This window comes from Urocitellus parryii, chromosome 10 (assembly GCF_045843805.1).
Source record: "Urocitellus parryii isolate mUroPar1 chromosome 10, mUroPar1.hap1, whole genome shotgun sequence".
NCBI lineage: Eukaryota > Metazoa > Chordata > Mammalia > Rodentia > Sciuridae > Urocitellus > Urocitellus parryii.
Window position 1 is genome coordinate 58,978,691 of NC_135540.1, and position 18,553 is coordinate 58,997,243.

An 18,553-nucleotide genomic window follows, 5' to 3' on the forward strand; every position below is an offset into this window, starting at 1 on the left:
CGCCTTCCATTTCCATGCAATTTCCCTTCTCACTCCCTTTCCCTCCCACCTCTCATCCCTGTTTAATGTAAATATTCTTCTCAAGCTCTTCGTCCCTACCCTGTCCTTGTTAACTCCCCTTATATCAAAGGAGTCATTTGGTATTTGTTTTTTAAAGATTGACTAGCTTCACTTAGCATAATCTGCTCTAATGCCATCCATTTCCCTCCAAATTCTATGATTTTGTCATTTTTTTAATGCAGAAAAATACTCCATTGTATATAAATGCCACATTTTTTTTATCCATTCATCTATTGAAGGGCATCTAGGCTGGTTCCACAGTCTTGCTATCGTGAATTGAGCTGCTATGAACATCGATGTAGCAGTGTCCCTGTAGCATGCTCTTGTTAGGGCTTTAGGGAATAGACCAAGAAGGGGAATAGCTGGGTCAAATGGTGGTTCCATTCCCAGCTTTCCGAGAAATCTCCATACTGCTTTCCAAATTGGCTGCACCAATTTGCAGTCCCACCAGCAATGAACAAGAGTGCCCTTTTCCCCACATCCTCTCCAGCACTTATTGTTGTTTGACTTCCTAATGGCTGCCAGTCTTACTGGAGTGAGATGGTATCTTAGGGTAGTTTTGATTTGCATTTCTCTGACTGCTAGCGATGGTGAGCATTTTTTCATGTACTTGTTGATTGATTGTATGTCCTCCTCTGAGAAGTGTCTGTTCAGGTCCTTGGCCCATTTATTGATTGGGTTATTTGTTATCTTATTGTCTAATTTTTTGAGTTCTTTGTATATTCTGGTTATTAGGGCTCTATCTGAAGTGTGTGGAGTAAAGATTTGTTCCCAGGATGTAGGCTCCCTGTTTATCTCTCTTATTGTTTCTTTTGCTGAGAAAAAACTTTTTAGTTTGAGTAAGTCCCATTTGTTGATTCTATTTGTTAACTCTAGCGCTATGGGTGTCCTATTGAGGAATTTGGAGCCCGATCCCACAGCGTGTAGATCATAACCAACTTTTTCTTCTATCAGATGCCGTGTCTCTGATTTAATATCAAGCTCCTTGATCCATTTTGAGTTAACTTTTGTGCACGGCGAGAGATAGGGATTCAGATTCATTTTGGTGCAAATGGATTTCCAGTTTTCCCAGCACCATTTGTTGAAGATGCTATCCTTCCTCCATTGCATGCTTTTAGCCCCTTTATCAAATATAAGATAGTTGTAGTTTTGTGGGTTGGTTACTGTGTCCTCTATTCTGTACCATTGGTCCACCCGCCTGTTTTGGTACCAGTACCATGCTGTTTTTGTTACTATTGCTCTGTAGTATAGTTTGAAGTCTGGTATCGCTATACCGCCTGATTCACACTTCCTGCTTAGTATTGTTTTTGCTATTCTGGGTCTTTTATTATTCCATATGAATTTCATGATTCTTTTATCTATTTCTACAAGATATGCTGTTGGGATTTTGATTGGCATTGCATTGAACTTATAGAGAACTTTTGGTAATATCGCCATTTTGATGATGTTAGTTCTGCCTATCCATGAGCAGGGTATATTTTTCCATCTTCTAAGGTCTTCTTCAATGTCTTTCTTTAGGGTTCTGTAATTTTCATTGTATAAATCTTTCACCTCTTTTGTTAGGTTGATTCCCAAGTATTTTATTTTTTGGGGGGATATTGTGAATGGAGTAGTTGTCCTCATTTCCGTTTCAGAGGATTTGTCGCTGATATACAGGAATGCCTTTGATTTATATATCATATATATTTATATATATGCTTTGATCTTATATCCTGCCACTTTGCTGAATTCATTTATTAGCTCTAATAGCTTCTTTGTAGACCCTTTTGGGTCTGCTAGGTATAGAATCATATCATCTGCAAATAGTGATAATTTAAGTTCTTCTTTTCCTATTTTTATGCCTTTAATTTCTTTTGTCTGTCTAATTGCTCTAGCCAGTGTTTCGAGGACTATGTTGAACAGAAGTGGTGAGAGAGGGCATCCCTGTCTTGTACCAGATCTTAGAGGGAATGCCTTCAATTTTTCTCCATTCAGAATGATGCTGGCCTGTGGCTTATCATAGATTGCTTTTACAATGTTGAGGTATGATCCTGTTATCCCTAATTTTTCTAGCGTTTTGAACATAAAGGGATGCTGTACTTTGTCGAATGCTTTTTCTGCATCTATTGAGATGATCATATGGTTCTTATTTTTAAGTCTATTGATGTGGTGAATAACATTTATTGATTTCCGTATATTAAACCAGCCTTGCATCCCAGGGATGAATCCTTCTTGATCATGATGTATAATTTTTTTGATATGTATTTGAATCCGATTCGCCAGAATTTTATTGAGGATTTTTGCGTCAAGGTTCATTAGAGATATTGGTCTGTAGTTTTCCTTCTTTGAAGTGTCTTTGTCTGGTTTCGGAATCAGGGTGATGTTGGCCTCGTAGAATGAATTTGGAAGTTCTCCCTCTTTTTCTATTTCCTGAAATAGCTTGAAAAGTATTGGTGTTAGTTCCTCTTTAAAGGTTTTGTAAAACTCTGCTGTAAACCCATCCGGTCCTGGGCTTTTCTTAGTTGGTAGTCTTTTGATGGTTTCTTCTATTTCCTCTATTGTTATTGGTCTGTTTAGGTTGTCTATATCCTCCTGGCTCAATCTGGGCAGATCATAGGACTCAAGGAATTTATCTATGCCTTCACTATCTTCTATTTTATTGGAGTATAAGGATTCAAAGTAATTTCTGATTATCTTCTGTATTTCTGAAGTGTCTGTTGTGATATTGCCTTTTTCATCCCGTATGCTAGTAATTTGGGTTCTCTCTCTTCTTCTCTTCGTTAGCATGGCTAAGGGTCTGTCAATTTTATTTATTTTTTCAAAGAACCAGCTTTTAGTTTTGTCAATTTTTTCAATTGTTTCTTTTGTTTCAATTTCATTAATTTCAGCTCTGATTTTAATTATTTCTTGCCTTCTACTTCTTTTGCTGTTGTTTTGCTCTTCTTTTTCTAGGATTTTGAGATGAAGTATGAGATCATTTATTTGTTGGTTTTTTCTTTTTTTGAGGAATGAACTCCAAGCAATGAATTTTCCTCTTAGAACTGCTTTCAATGTGTCCCATAGATTCCGATATGTTGTGTCTGTGTTTTCATTTAACTCTAGGAATTTTTTAATTTCCTCCTTGATGTCTTCTAAAACCCATTGATCACTCAGCAACCTATTGTTCATTCTCCAGGTGATGCTTGATTTTTCCTTTCTTCTTTTATCATTGATTTTCAGTTTCATTCCATTATGATCAGATAAGATGCATGGTATTATCTCTACCCCTTTGTATTGTCTAAGAGTTGCCCTGTGACATAGTATATGGTCTATTTTTGAGAAGGTTCCATGTGCTGCTGAGAAAAAAGTGTAGCTACTTGATGTTGGGTGGTATAGTCTATATATGTCAATTAAGTCTAGGTTGTTAATTGTGTTATTGAGTTCTATAGTTTCCTTATTTAACTTTTGTTTGGAAGATCTGTCCAGTGGTGAGAGAGGTGTGTTGAAGTCTCCCATGATTATTGTATGGTGGTCTATTAGACTCTTGAACTTGAGAAGAGTTTGCTTGATGAACACAGCTGCACCATTATTTGGGGCATATATATTTATGATTGTTATGTCTTGTTGGTGTATGGTTCCCTTGAGCAGTATGAAGTGTCCTTCTATATCCCTTTTGATTAGCTTTGGCTTGAAATCTATTTTATTAGATATGAGTATAGACACTCCTGCTTGTTTCCGCGGTCCATATGAGTGATATGATTTTTCCCAACCTTTCACCTTCAGTCTAAGTATATCTTTTCCTATCAAATGCGTCTCCTGTAGACAGCATATTGTTGGGTCTTGTTTTTTGATCCATTCTACTAGCCTGTGTCTCTTAATTGGTGAGTTTAAGCCATTAACATTTAGGGTTATTATTGAGATATGGTTTGTTCTTCTATCCATATTTGTTTATTGATGTTACTAAACCTGATTTGTTATCCTCTTTGACTACTTTCCCCCCTTTACTGTCCTACCTCCCATTGTTGGTTTTCAATGTTATTTTCCATTTCCTCTTCCTGTAATGTTTTGCCAAGGATTTTTTGAAGAGATGGTTTTCTAGCTGCGAATTCTTTTAACTTTTGTTTATCGTGGAAGGTTTTAATTTCATCTTCTAATCTGAAGCTTAATTTCGCCGGATACACGATTCTTGGTTGGAACCCATTTTCTTTCAGTGTTTGAAATGTTATTCCAGGATCTTCTAGCTTTCAGAGTCTGTGTTGAGAGATCAGCTGTTATCCTGATTGGTTTACCCCTAAATGTAATCTGCTTTCTTTCTCTTGCAGCTTTTAAAATTCTCTCCTTATTCTGTATGTTGGACATTTTCATTATAATGTGTCTAGGTGTGGATCTCTTAAGATTTTGCACATTCGGCGTCCTGTAGGCTTCTAGGATTTGGGATTCTGTCTCATTCTTCAAGTCTGGGAAGTTTTCTCGTATTATTTCACTGAAAAGACTTTTTATTCCTTTGGTTTGGAGCTCTGTGCCTTCCTGTATCCCAATGACTCTTAAATTTGGTCTTTTGATATTATCCCATAATTCTTGGATGTTCTGCTCATGGTTTCTTAGCAGACTTGCTGAGCTGTCTATGTTCTTTTCCAGTTGAAATACTTTGTCTTCATTGTCTGATGTTCTCTCTTCTAAGTGATCTACTCTGCTGGTAGTATTCTCAATTGAGTTTTTAAGTTGGTTTATAGCTTCCTGCATTTCTAGAATTTCTATTTGTTTGTTTTTTATTACCTCTATCTCCCTGTGAAATTGATCTTTTACTTCCTGGATTTTTTTGTCAATGTGATCCTTCATTGTCTGATTTTGCTGTCTCATGTCTTCCTTGAGACTCCAGATCATCTGAAGCATATAAATCCTGATGTCTTTATCTGACATTCCATCTGTTGCAGCTATTACCTCTTCTAAAGTTGAGTTGACCTGCATTGCTTGTGGTCCTTTCTTTCCTTGTCTTTTCATACTGCTGACGTTTCTTTCTGCTTGGTGCCACTGTTATGTTTTTGAAATTTACCCCCTATTTATTTATGTTGCTCTTGTATAGTTGGGAAGTCTCCCTTGCAGGGCGGGTATTGGCTGTGCTCCTCCTCTAATTATGGTGGTCTGTCTACCCCGCTGATCAGTCGCAGGTCTGCCCCCGCTGCGGGCACGGGTGGTGGCTTTGCTCTGCCCCCACTCCAATTGTGGTAACGTAACTACCACGCCCTGGGGTCGTTGGTCCTGATCTGGATGTGGGTGGCGGCTCAGCTGGGCCCCCGCTCCAATTGGTGTGACGAGTCTACCGCGCTGGCAGACCTCTAGGCCGGTGGGTCGCAGTTCTGCACAGCCCCCACTCCCAATGGGGGTACCTAACTACCTCTCCAACGGGTCACTGAGCCCCCTCTGGACCCTGCTCCACCCCCACTCCAACCAGTGTGACGCGACTGCCTCGGTGTTACGTGTCCACCCCGCTGGCAAGCTACCTGGCCTGTCTTGCCAGTTGGCGGCAGGTCTGCCTGCCCTGCTTGCTCGGATGGCAGCTCCGCACAGCCCCTACTCCAAATGAGGTTACTTGGCTACTGCGCCGCGGAATCGCTGGTCCTATTCTAGGCGTGGGCGGCTGCTCTCTTCAGCCCCAGCTGCGTTTGGGGTGTCATGGCACCACGCCGGCGGGTCACTTGGCCTGCTCTGGGCGCAGGAGGAAGATCCACTCTGTCCCTACAACACCCCGCCGGACCCTGATTGAGAAGCAGTCACCGCAGGTTCCCTAGCCTTGGGCCAAAGCAGCTTAGGTAGCCGGAACCCCGCCTCTCTGATCTGATACACTCTCCGCTGGGAGCTGGCTCCAAGGAGCGACCCCCACGGGTTCCCCAGCCCCAGGCCAAAACTGTTCCAGGAGTTAGAACCCAGTCGCCCCAAGCTCAGCGCACGCTCCACTTGGAGCTGGCCTCCGCCGGCAGTCTCCGCAGTTTCCTCAGACCTGGGCCAGGTTAGCCCCGGGAACCCGAATGCAGCTGCTCAGTGCCTGGCGCACGCCTTGCCAGGCACGAGCCTCTAGGAGTATTCTCCACAAGAACCCCCGCCCCAAGCCTGAGCAAGAAATCTGACTGCTAGACGCAGGCAAATACCAGCCTGATATCACCTGTTCGTAGTTGAATGGGCTGAGATCAGTAGAACACGGGGATGATTACATCATCTCTCCGAAATGGCGGCTGCTGTTCTCCACTGTGGTCCGACCGGTGTCTGGAGCCAAACTGGGCCTCTTCTCTCCTCTGTTTCAAAGCCGGAACTCAGCGCTAAGGGCTCCGATGTACCACTGGCGGGAGCCCCCCTGGATCCGTATCGCTGTTCCCCCGCTCCGGCACCCTGCCGCTCCCCGGCGCGCGCCACAGACTCCAGCCTCCGGGCGATCGCCTATCAGGCTATGCGACCCTCCGTGCGGGGAAATGGAGCTCTCAGAGCCGAACTTCGCACGATGGAAATCTGTCCACTAGATTCTGGAGCACCTCAATTTCACTTGAACTTCCCAAAGATATCCTTCAGCCGTTTTGCATCGTCCTTCTCCCACTTAGTGACGCGGCGCCCTGGGGTGATGCAGTCCCTTCGCCGCCATCTTCTCTCTGCTTTTCCTCTCTGTAGTCCTTTAATTTCTTTTGTCTGTCTAATTGCTCTGGCCCGTGTTTCAAGAGCTATGTTAAATAGAAGTGGTGAGAGAGGGCATCCCTGCCTTGTTCCAGCTTTTAGAGGGAATGCCTTCAATTTTTCTCCATTTAGAATGATGTTGGCCAGGGGCTTGGCATAGATAGCTTTTACAATGTTGAGATATGTTCCTGTTATCCCTAGTTTTTCTAGTGTTTTGAACATGAAGGGGTACTGTATTTTGTCAAATGTTTTTTTCTGTGTCTATTGAGATGATTATATATGCAACATGATCATGCACAAATCTCAACTTAAAGTGGATCAAGGACCTAGGAATTAAATCAGAGACCCTGTGTCTAATAGAAGAAAACGTAGGCCCAAATCACCATCATATTGGATTAGGTCCCTACTCTCTTAACAAGACTACTATAATACAAGAATTAAAATTAAGAATTAATAAATGGAATGGATTCAAACTAAAAAACTTCTCAGCAAAAGAAACAATCAGTGAGGTGAATAGAGAGCCTACAGCTTGGGAGCAAATTTTTACCACTTGTACATCAGATGCAGCGCTAATCTCTAGGGTATATAAAGAACTCAAAAAGCTAAACTCCAAAAAACAAATAATCCAATCAATAAATGGGCCAAGGGACTGAATGGATACTTTTCAGAAGGTGATATACAATCAATCAACAAATATATGAAAAAATGTTCAATATCTCTAGCAAGTAGAGAAATGCAAATCAAAACTACTCTAAGATTTCATTTCACTCCAGTCAGAATGGCAGCTATTAAGAATACAAACAACAATAAGTGTTGGCGAGGATGGGGTGGGAAGACACACTCATACATTGCTAGTGGGACTGCAAAATGGTGCAGCCAGTATGGAAAGCAGTATGGAGATTCCTTGGAAAACTGGGAATGGAACCACCTTTTGACCCAACTATCCCACTCCTTGGTTTATACCCAAAGGTCTTAAAAACAGAATACTACAGGGACACAGCCATATCAATATTTATTGCAGCACAATTCACAATAGCTAAACTGTGGAACCAATCTAGATGCCCTTCAGTAGGTGAATGGATAAAGAAATGTGGTATATAAACACAATGAAATATTACACAGCAGTGAAAGAGAATAAAATTATGGCATTTGCAGGTAAATGGATGAAGTTGGAGCATATAATGCTAAGTGAAGTAAGCCAAGCCCCAAACGAAATGCTGAATGTTTTCTGTGATGTAAGGAGGCTGATTCATAGTGGGGTTGGGGGGGGGCATGGGAAGATTAGACAAACTGTAGATATGGCAAAGGGGAAGGAGTGGGAGGGAGGAGACAAGGGGGTAAAAAAAGCTAGTTGAATGAATTGGAGATAACTACCCTAAGTACATTTATGAAGAAGACACAAATGGTGTGAATATACTTTGTATGCAAGCAGAGAGATGAAAAACTGTGCTCTACATATATAATATGAATTGGAATACATTCTGCTGTCATAATAACAAATTAGAATAAAAAATTATAAAAAGACAAATAAAAAAGGCAAATAAAATTATTTAACATACTGAATTTGTATAATGCTGACTTATCAGAGTTGAAATTTTGCCTTCTTAAGTCATTGTTTAATGCCATGCTTGGGAGTGCTTGCCTGTAGTTCCAGCAGCTCAGTAGGCTGAGGCAGGAGGATTGCAAATTCAAAGCCAGTCTCGGCAACTTAGCAAAGCCCTAAGCAACTCAGTGAGATTCTGTCTCTAAATAAAATACCAAAAAAAAAAAAAAAAAAAGGCTAGGGATGTGGGTCATTGGTGAAGTGCCCTTGGTTTCAATCCTGGTACCAAAAATAAGTAAATAAAATAAAGTTCATTGTTTATATTCTGTGTCCATGGAGTTCATCACAGATGTCCAAAAGAATCTGGGAGCTGTGCATGACCTTTCGTGCCCACGTAGTTTGAAAAATGGGGTAAATGGAAACATTCTCAAAAATAATGTGTACATTAGAAAAAATGGACTCTCTACATCTTCTGGATGACAATGAACTGAACAATTTAATGAAAGGATTAGAGATACACAAATGATTTCTAATAAACAACATAATTATCACGCTAGAATTCTTGATACCCAGTAATTAGAAAGACTTTTCAAAAAGAAGTAGAAACTCCAAGGGTGGCATAAGCAGAGTTCTTGAGCCTATTATTCCCCAAAATTAAAATATTGCCTTGGGACAAGAAATGATATTAGAAAATAATAGACTTTAATTCTTATATTATTTTGGAATAGATGTTAATATTGCAAAACCTATATGCTAGAAGAAGTGAAAATGAAAATGTAAATTGAGTGATACATTTACTCTAATTTAATCAATGGGTAGATGAGTTCAGAATTAAATTTAAACAAATAAAATGAGGTTGTTATCGTGTGTGGTTGTTCAACTGTAATTAAGAGATATGCCCTAGAAAAAAAATAAATGTGACTGACAATTATAACTGTGTAGTAGGTTGTAATAAGCAAAAGAATTTCTATATTTCCATGTGCATCTTGATGGGCCAAATAAAATCAACAATGTTAGGAAATGTATCAAAATAGAAAAATATATTCAAGTTCTTTTAAAAGAGAGGTCTTATTATAAAACAAACCATTGAGAAGCTTTCATTTGGAGGATTGATTTTTTTATTCAGTCCTAAATAATTCTATGCTAAAGCACCTATCTATTTTTTAGTGTATGTGGTTCCTGGGGTATGGTCAGTGCCTCATTTGTGCTGTGTCAGGAAGCTGCTTCTGATTGAGTGATGTCGGCTTCTTAGCAGATGGTCTCTGGAGCTGAAGAATAATCAGACCAATGGGGTAAAAATGCAGGGCCTACCTCAAGGGGGCAATAGAAAATTAACACTGTAGGATGCCTAGCAGAAATAAAAAAATTGATGAGAGATATTTTCCCTTGGTTGGGTTTGTTTTTTCATATCCTGACAGTTCTAAAAGCCTTAAAAGGAGATTAAAACTTAATTCAATTTCTTTTATCTTGATCCTTAAGTAATACAATGGGATGAACTTTGATACATCTTTTCCCCAAATGTCCTGTAATATTTTAACACTCGGATTAATTAAGAAACGAGGAGTTTTGCAGAGATTTCTTTTTTTTTTCCTAATTCTTTTTTGCCTCTTTCTTTTTAAAAAAATGTTCTTTTTAATTGTACACGACAGTAGAATATATTTTGACATATTACACATATATGGAGTATAACTTTCCATTCTTGTGGGTGTACATGAGATGCAGCTACTGTCTTGCCATTCCTGTCCCCTCTCTCTTCCCTCCATTCCCCTCTGTCCAATCTGGTGAACTTCCACTCCCCCCTCCCATGACTGTACTGTGAGTCATGTGCAGAGATTTCTTAAGGAATGAAATGAATCATTGTTATGAAGATTTCAAAGCTCTGTCTTTTTCCTCCTGACCCAAATGTTGTCATAGTTGGTTATTATTCAATTCTTTTTAAGATCAGTGATGATCCAAAAGGAAATTCCTTTGTAAATTCGTGTACATGATATGAAAGTTTGATAAGTTCTTCCATGTTTTGGCCTGTATTCATTTGAGGCATTCTGGGGTAGGTGGAACATTCTCAAGAAATGTCCAGCTAGTTGGATATTAGTCGCAACATTAGGTCTGGGATATGTATTGCATATAAAAATAGTATTTTCCTTATCATCCACACAACGAATACCAGTTAGAGATACTAAAGCAACAATTGAGAACTGTTTAGAATTGAATTCAATTGAACATAGATATGTATTATTAAACTCGAATGTGGACCTCTAAATTCCATTATATTTATTGTTAATATGTGAAATACAGATTTCCATATTCTTTACGTACTGAAAATATTGTATAATATTACAGGGAAACCATAGTATTTAGCATAGGACTTTTTTTTTTTTTTTTTTTTGGTGATGGGGATTGAACCCAGGGCCTTGTGCATGCAAGGCAAACACTCTACCAACTGAGCTATATCCTCAGCCTTCAGCATAGGACTTATGTAATATTTTACTTGCTTTTGCATGGTCACCATTATGAAGATAAAATGTAGGTAGAACTTTGCAAATATATCAGTTCAAGAATTACTGTTAGGGGTAGAATATGGAATGAAATCAGGATGCCACATCTATACTTTAAGAAAAACCAGCAATAAAAGTGATGGAATCATGTTCCCTAAATAATATACCATTTTCTGGAACTGTGATATGTGAATATTAACTGTAATATGTGAATATTAACTGTTGCTAAATAATTCATTGATTAAAGCAATCACCGAGAGGCTTACCTAACTAAAGTAATAATGCCTTAAATTTGTTCATTAACTGGGGCCTCCAAAAGATGCCTGCCTATCTCTTGAAAAAATCTGAGGCATCAAATAGCAGAGTTCTTTAACTTAGATTTAAAGATGAGGCTAAATTCAAGTTGTTACTTATTCTAACATCTGACCTATACCTATAGAAAAATGTTTCCCTTATTACCCTAATTTTCTTAGATATTCATAAATGTTGTAAAATGAACCACAAATATTTCCATCTGCAAACTTACATTTTCCCATTCAAAGTCAGAAAATATTGACATGTATTTGGTGATGGAACTTTTGAGTTCTGGAGATATTTGGAGTCATAGTGCCTAAAATACAAGCAATCAAAATCTATTGATCTTCTGCCTTCTGAGAAGCTGCTTAAATTTTAAATTCTCTCTAAAGTTCAATAGGGCAAGATATATTGTAAACACTTAGGAAATTACCCAGCTATCTTTGTGAAAGTTCTTATTTTAGAGAAAGTTCCGGTATGCCTCATGGTTACAAATCTTTAGCAATGAGATTGGCAATAGGTTTGATATAGCCAAACTAATGTCAGCAAAACAAAGATCCCTTTGAGTCATACTTTTCTTGTGCCATAAAATCGCAGCTGAAGAGTTCATATTTCTTCTGTATTCTTTAAAAATGAATGTACATGTATATATGTATGTAATATATAAATAATCTCTAAAATTTCAAAATATAGGGAATATGAGTATAAAGTCATTAAATGTACATTACTATAATCTTTTCTGGTGGGTTGGTTTGTATTTTCTCTACTAGTTGAAGTCTGTGTATATGTGTGTGTGTGTGTGTGTGTGTGTGTGTGTTTCCATGGTAGTAATTTTCATTCATTCAGGAAGAGTATTGTCACATTATTAATATTTTGATTGAATATAGAAAAGCAAGTACCATAGAAAAGTAAGTGTCCTGAAATTTTTTAATGTATAAAATTGTCTCTGACAAATGACTCCACTTAAATTTATTTCAGAAGATTTGAACTGAAATCTCTGAATCAGAGCTGGTCTCCTTGGATTTGCAATAAATATTTTGAAGACTAGGGATGCATTATTTGTATAATATTTGTGAAACACAATAAAGATAGAATATCCTTACTAATGTTACATGAAGAGTATAATTCATGTATGATCAAATAGAATCATGAACATTTTATAAATACAGATTCAATGGATGTTAGAGCAATTAATTACTAAGTTTCTAAGGGTTTGATGCTTAGTTGACATTTTTTTTTAAGCCAAAGAACCAAATTGTGTGTATTTGGTAATCCTCATTGTCTTTTAGAATGTGTGGTTACTTTAATATATGCAGTACAGTTTTCACTGAAGGTCTAGCAGAATGTAAATAGTCTGTATCGGAAAAATTGCCTCTAGTATGAGAAAAAGATACTGATTTTGCATACTGATTTTTAGTTAGTTTACTCTTTGGTGAATTTTTGACACCATTGTATAAATTAGGAATACCTTAATTTTCTTAGGGTTACTATCTTTTTAAAGTAATCTTTAATTTACATATGGCAAATATACAGAAAAATGCACAAATTATAAATGTTCATCCCGACATTGCTCACAACATACACAATTCTTGAGCAACTCTCATAACTAGAGGGTAAAACTAGCCCCCAGAAACTATTCTGACTTCTAATTCTATAGGTTAGTTTTGCCCGTTTTTTAAATTTTAGTAAGTGGAATAGAAAGATGTCTTTTGTGTGTGTCTAACTTCTTTTGATTAGTACTCTCTTTGTGAGATCAATGATACATGAAGTTATGGTTCATACATTGTCATTCCTACTGCTGTATAATATTTTTCAAAGCTTAAAAATTGTATAGGGGATTCTTAAATCTCCATATGGTATTGAAAGGTATAGAACTGGTATGTTATAGGTGGCTCTGACTTTTGTGGCTGGTATTGATGAGTAAAGTGATTTATCTAGTACGCTAGCAAAGATCAATGTCAACATGTAATACTGAGTTAAATAAAAGTCATTGTCTATATAAAAATGAAATTTTAAGTCATCTAATAGAACAAAGATACTTAACATATGCAAGAGGAATTTTTCTACTGAAACTTAGATATTGTTCTGATTTTAATTCTCAATTTTCTGTGTTTATAATTATCTCAAATGTTACATGTTAGAAGTAAAAATGCAAACATCTGAATTTACTCTGCCTTTCCCCCTATCTAAAGTGATTATTGAGCTTACTTTTATGTTTGATCCAGTTTTCTTAACACATAGGTCATTGGATTAAGAACACTCTTTTGGGTCTTAGCATTAACTCTGAATATTAGAGCACCTGTCAATAATCTGCCTGAGTGCAATTCACAGACCTGTTTGTGACACTAGAAATGTAGGGTCATCCATCTGCATGCTTGAGCTGGAAAGTATAAATTTGGGGTTCATAGAGTTTTTATTACTGGTAGCAGCTGAATAGAAATTATCAGTGGATCTTAGGGTAGGAAGTGTTTCCTGGCACTTAAAATAGTCTATGCAGTTTTTGATTGTTCCCAAATTTTTTATTTTTGACAAAGTAGCAATAACACTTAGAAGCTATTGAAAGAGCTGAATTAATCAAACAATCCAGTAGTCCGTACACAAAAGCATAATAGTATATGTATAATAAAACCCTTCAGATGTCCTGTTCTACAAAATCCTCAGCATCAGCGCTGGCAACAGACCCTACCCATTCTGGTTCTCTTTTTGTCCTTTCACATCTCTACACCACAGAGTATCTTCAAGTCCTGTTTTGGTTATGACCTGCTTGCAAGAGAGTACTGCCAACACCCTTCACATTTGAAGACCATGTGTCTGTATCTATGATTGATTTGCTATTGTCGTTTGGCATTTATACCCTACAAGAAAACCCACAAAAATAAAGGAAGCTCAGTAGGTGTCTTCTGTGCCTCTATCAGGTTCAGTTCTTTTAAATCATCATACTAATCCATCTAGCAATTCTAGAAAGTACGTTTATTTTTTGATAAGAAAATGGAAACTTGTAAGACCATAAAAGCTAAGATCAGATGACTCAGGAATTTCCTGAAAGTAGATGATGATGATGATGATGATGATGATGATGATGATGATTAGGGATTGAACTCAGGGGGGCTTAACCAGTGAGCCACATCCACAGCCCTTTTTGTAGTTTATTTAGAGACAGTCTTTCTAACTTGCTTAGGGCCTCACTAAGTTGCTGTGGCTGGCTTGGCACTCGCAAACCTCCTGCTTCAGTGTTTGGAGTCACTGGGATTACAGGTGTGTGCCTACAAAGGAATAGCTACTTACTTCCTAAGGAAATAAGTGAATTCCTCAGATTCCACAGGAACATGTGCTTTACTTAAGGTTAATCAGCCAGCAAATATTTTCAGAGAGTACGCCATAACCCAGTGTTCTGCTTCCTTCTGTTAAGGCTCCTAGACTCCTGGCAGATTCACACTTAAGACAAGTGCCTCTCAAACTTGAATAATGCATTGATCCCTTTGAAAGCATACAAGCCTTTTATGACCTCCAGTGCTATTTTTATTTACAGTGGTAACTTAAATATTAAAAACACAAACTACACAAAAATTTTCATACTACTATAAAAACAATTTTTAGTAGCAATTAAATTTTACTAATAGTCTTCAAGTAAGTGACCCCAATTAAATACAGTGGATAAAAATGTCTAAAACTGACTCACAGATACTGGGTGTAATAATAAAAAGATATGACCTCAGAGTTCCACATTTAATTTAATGTTTCTGAATTTGACTTCAGTGAAAACAATATAAAGAATACCTTGTTTTGTAAACATGTAGAAACTATTGTTAATAAGTTTAAAGTTTTATTTCCTACTTCAGGATAATAAAACTTAGAGCTATTAAAGAGATTTGCTAGTGTCAATTTTAATGGCATGGTATTTGATGATCTTTTAAAGCTCTATTGGAGATGAAACTGGTATTGTGATAGAGATGGTTACTGAATTCAGTAAAAGCTAAAATTGAATTAAAAGCTATAATCTAAACCTGAAAAATGTTCACTGTGGATTTTCTACAACAATTCATGCAGGATCATGCAAAGAGCATCTGAGCCACATGTTAATTGGACATTAACTTGCTGCTGCTTGCTATTGTTCAGACTCTTGATTTATCATGCTTTCACCATTCTTGCCATGTCCCTCTCTGTACTACAGCAAAACTTTTGGCATATTATGCCTCTGAATGCCACTTATACTTCACTTGTTATGTATGCACTGAATTATAAACACAAATGCATATACCAAAATCATATATTTGTTCTCTGTTTTAGGGTAGCCATCTAGATGAACTGGAATATGCTTTCATTTTCTTTATTACATTACTATTGAAATATAAGCATAAAATTAAAAAATCCTTGTAGCAAACTCAGATACCTGTGAGTGTGGCCCTTTAGGATATGTGTTTCCATGAATGCATGTCCCTCCTGGCCTTTCAAGTCCACCTGCTGGGTGCTAAGAAAGTTGTCCTGTTTTTCTAACATTCAGACTTTTTAAAAAAGAAGAAAGAAAGAAAGAGAAAAAGAAAAGTACAAAATTGTGTCAAGACAATTCTAAGAGGAAATTTTTCTTTCTTGGCTTGAGATATGACACTAAGGTTGTAAAGGGCAAGCTTTAACGGCTTCCATCTGTTGCAAATTAAAATAGGTAGGGCTTGGCATTTGAATTCCTTGTCCAGAGTCAGACTTAATAGGCGTAAGCACAATTGGTTTTAGGGTTTGAGGGTCCTAGGAATATAAAGCAGCAAAGCAGAGAGAGGTTAGTTTTACATTTGTCTGAAACTTTCTCCCAAAGATATTGCTGTTGCCTCGTCTTAAAAGATTTTAAAAGGCGAAATCTCCTGGCTGAGCAAAGAAAATGGTAGTTTGAAAACGTACTTTCCCCTTCCTCATTCTTGATTTAAAAACTTTTTTTTTATAATCAGAGGGAAATATAGAATGGTGAACACTACTGCATCTCTCTCCATCTGAGCATCTGAGTTTCTTGCAGCTCTTTATTGAGTAAAGATAACCAGACTGTTTAACTGTTTATCCAAAGCTCTTTTGTCAAGAACTTTAATCACGGATTGACCTCATTGTAGGGCAGCATTGTGTGTGTGTGTCTATGTGAAAGGGGGAGAGGAATGTAGATTTCTATGTAAGAAGACAGGTTTGACCACAATGTCATCAATTCATGTATAAATTTTGAAACCTCATTTTAATTTCATCCACAGTATCCACATTCTTGAAACATTTTACAATAACATTTTCATTTAATGCATTTTCTCACTTTGGGAAAACTAAATCCCTTAATGGGGTTCTAGAAGAATTCATTGTGCACCAAAGTATACTCTGACTCAACTGCAGAAGAGGTCCCTGGCAGGATGGCTGGGATATTACTTTTCCGTTGGGTCCAGCCCCTCCTGAACACTGGGAACATTGTTTGCTGAAATTCCAGGGATTAGCTGTAACTATTTGACTTGCATTCACATTATAAAGGTTTGATTCAGAAAAGAGAAAAACAGTTTTAAAAAACGTCTAGATACTATGTATCAGCAAAAGCAGTCCTACCTATCTACCCTATCCCTAGGAAGTTCAAAGAGGGTGTATTGGGTGCTGCTCTATGATGCCTGCAGACCCTGTGGCCCCCTCTAGGGATTTGCAGTAGTGTCTCTAGGTGTCTCTTCATCCTACTGGGGTTAGTCTTTCCCTCTATTTGATTATAACTTTCTTATGCTAAGGTTGGGTATGTTAGGCATATGGAGAGAGAGTGTGAGAAAGAGAGAAATGTCTTTTTCATATGGTAGCTACTTTTTCATTTCTTTCCTCATTCCCAAATGAATAAGTTTCAAGATAGTTTATCTCAGTCAACTAGATTTTTCTAGTTGCACGTAGATGGCCAATAGATTTGAAGGTGGAGATGGCAGCTTAGAATTCTCTCTCTACCTGAGGCATTCTATATAGCTAGTGCTGTGATTTACAGAATGAATATGTAGACAAAGGGTGTAGTGTGGTCAACCCAAATGAAACGCTTATTGCTCATAAGTCAGGAATCCATGGTAACATCTGCTTTGATACTTTGGAAGAGTGGGGACAGAATAGCAGATAGATTTCTATCTCCCAGTCTGATGAGCATGAATTAAATCTTAAATCTTCCACGGAATCAATCAGTGATACTGGAAACATTCCAAACCTCTCCCCTCACTTAATAAATGAGCATAACATTAGTTCTTTCTTCTTAATATTCCTGTGAGTATTGATAATTTAATGCATATGACTTCTTTATTCTAGGCCCACAGTAAACACTCAATAAGTGGTACCTATAATTACTTGTGTACAAATTGGAAGTCCTTTCTAGGAACAACCTTTAATATGTTGCACATAGATTTGTTTTGGAAATAAACCTGTTCATACAGGAATAATACTTTCATATTTTATACCTGTGACATAGTATTATTTTATTTGTATTGTCTTATAGTGAAAAGATAAGATTTTTTTCGTGAGATGTTGGTGTAACATAGCCCTTTCACTTGTAAGGCCTATGGCAAGAAACCTCCTGGAATTTAGCATTTGCTGCAAACAGCAAAATAATTTCATAGATTACACATTTTATGATGAGTCACAATTCAGTCCCTGCAGCATTGCAGATCTACTTAGGGCACTCTGCCAGGGGCACATCTTTCAGGAAGGATGAAGCGTGAGGTGTCGCCGGGATGTGGGGAGGGAGAAGAACCCTTTTTAGTATTAATCACACCATGATACATTTCCAAAGAATCAGAGCATGAACTCTGTATGTGTAGATTTCCGTCACATCTTTCAACTCTTAATAAATATCTCTGATTTGTAAGCCTACAAGCCATTGTGGTGTTTGGGTTAAATGTGAGGTTATTTAGTCCTAGGGCTTTTCAATCTTCCCGTGTGTAAATCATTTTAGCAGTATGCAAGTAATCCCATATTTGAAACTCCCAGAGAAAATACTTCCATTTCTCTATCTGTACATCACCACAAATCATAAATAAATAGCTCTGACAGAGTGTGCTGAGAGTCCTTACAAAGCACGGGCTTCCACAGAGGGAGACAGGGTACCCCAGGGAGGAGAATGCAGTAAGAGTCATCAAAGCCTCATCTCACTTCCAAATGTGTAAATTAGATTCCTCTTCATGCTACCATTTTCTCTTTCGTGTGACATTATATCACAAGAAATATTTTAGTAGTTATGCAAGTGGCCCGGACCCTAGCAAAAATTTATCGTCAGTATTATGTTAAAGGTTAAAAGTTGGGCTTTTTAATCAAGCTGAGGGGATTGTAGCTCTGTCCCTGGAACAACTCTTCTCAGGACTTTTCAGGAGAATTCAGCTGATTCTCCCAGTATCAGATTTTCAAGAGTGTGGGAAGATGAAAAACTTAAAAAAAAAAAAAAAAAAAAGCAGTCTCCATCCAGAGCCATTGTCTTTACCAAGAGATGGTATTATGTCAGCTGGTTTGAATTTAGTCATGTTTTTCCAAAATCACGGGAATCATAGAATTTGCATCAGCCCAGTCCACACCTGCC

General features: G+C 37.7%; 1 protein-coding gene across 11 annotated transcripts in view; it reads left to right on the plus strand.

Moving 5' to 3' along the window:
- Positions 1 to 18,553, plus strand: part of Ank2 (ankyrin 2) — a 230,350-nt gene that overhangs the window by 18,443 nt on the left and 193,354 nt on the right. The gene's annotated exons all lie outside the window — the stretch shown is intronic.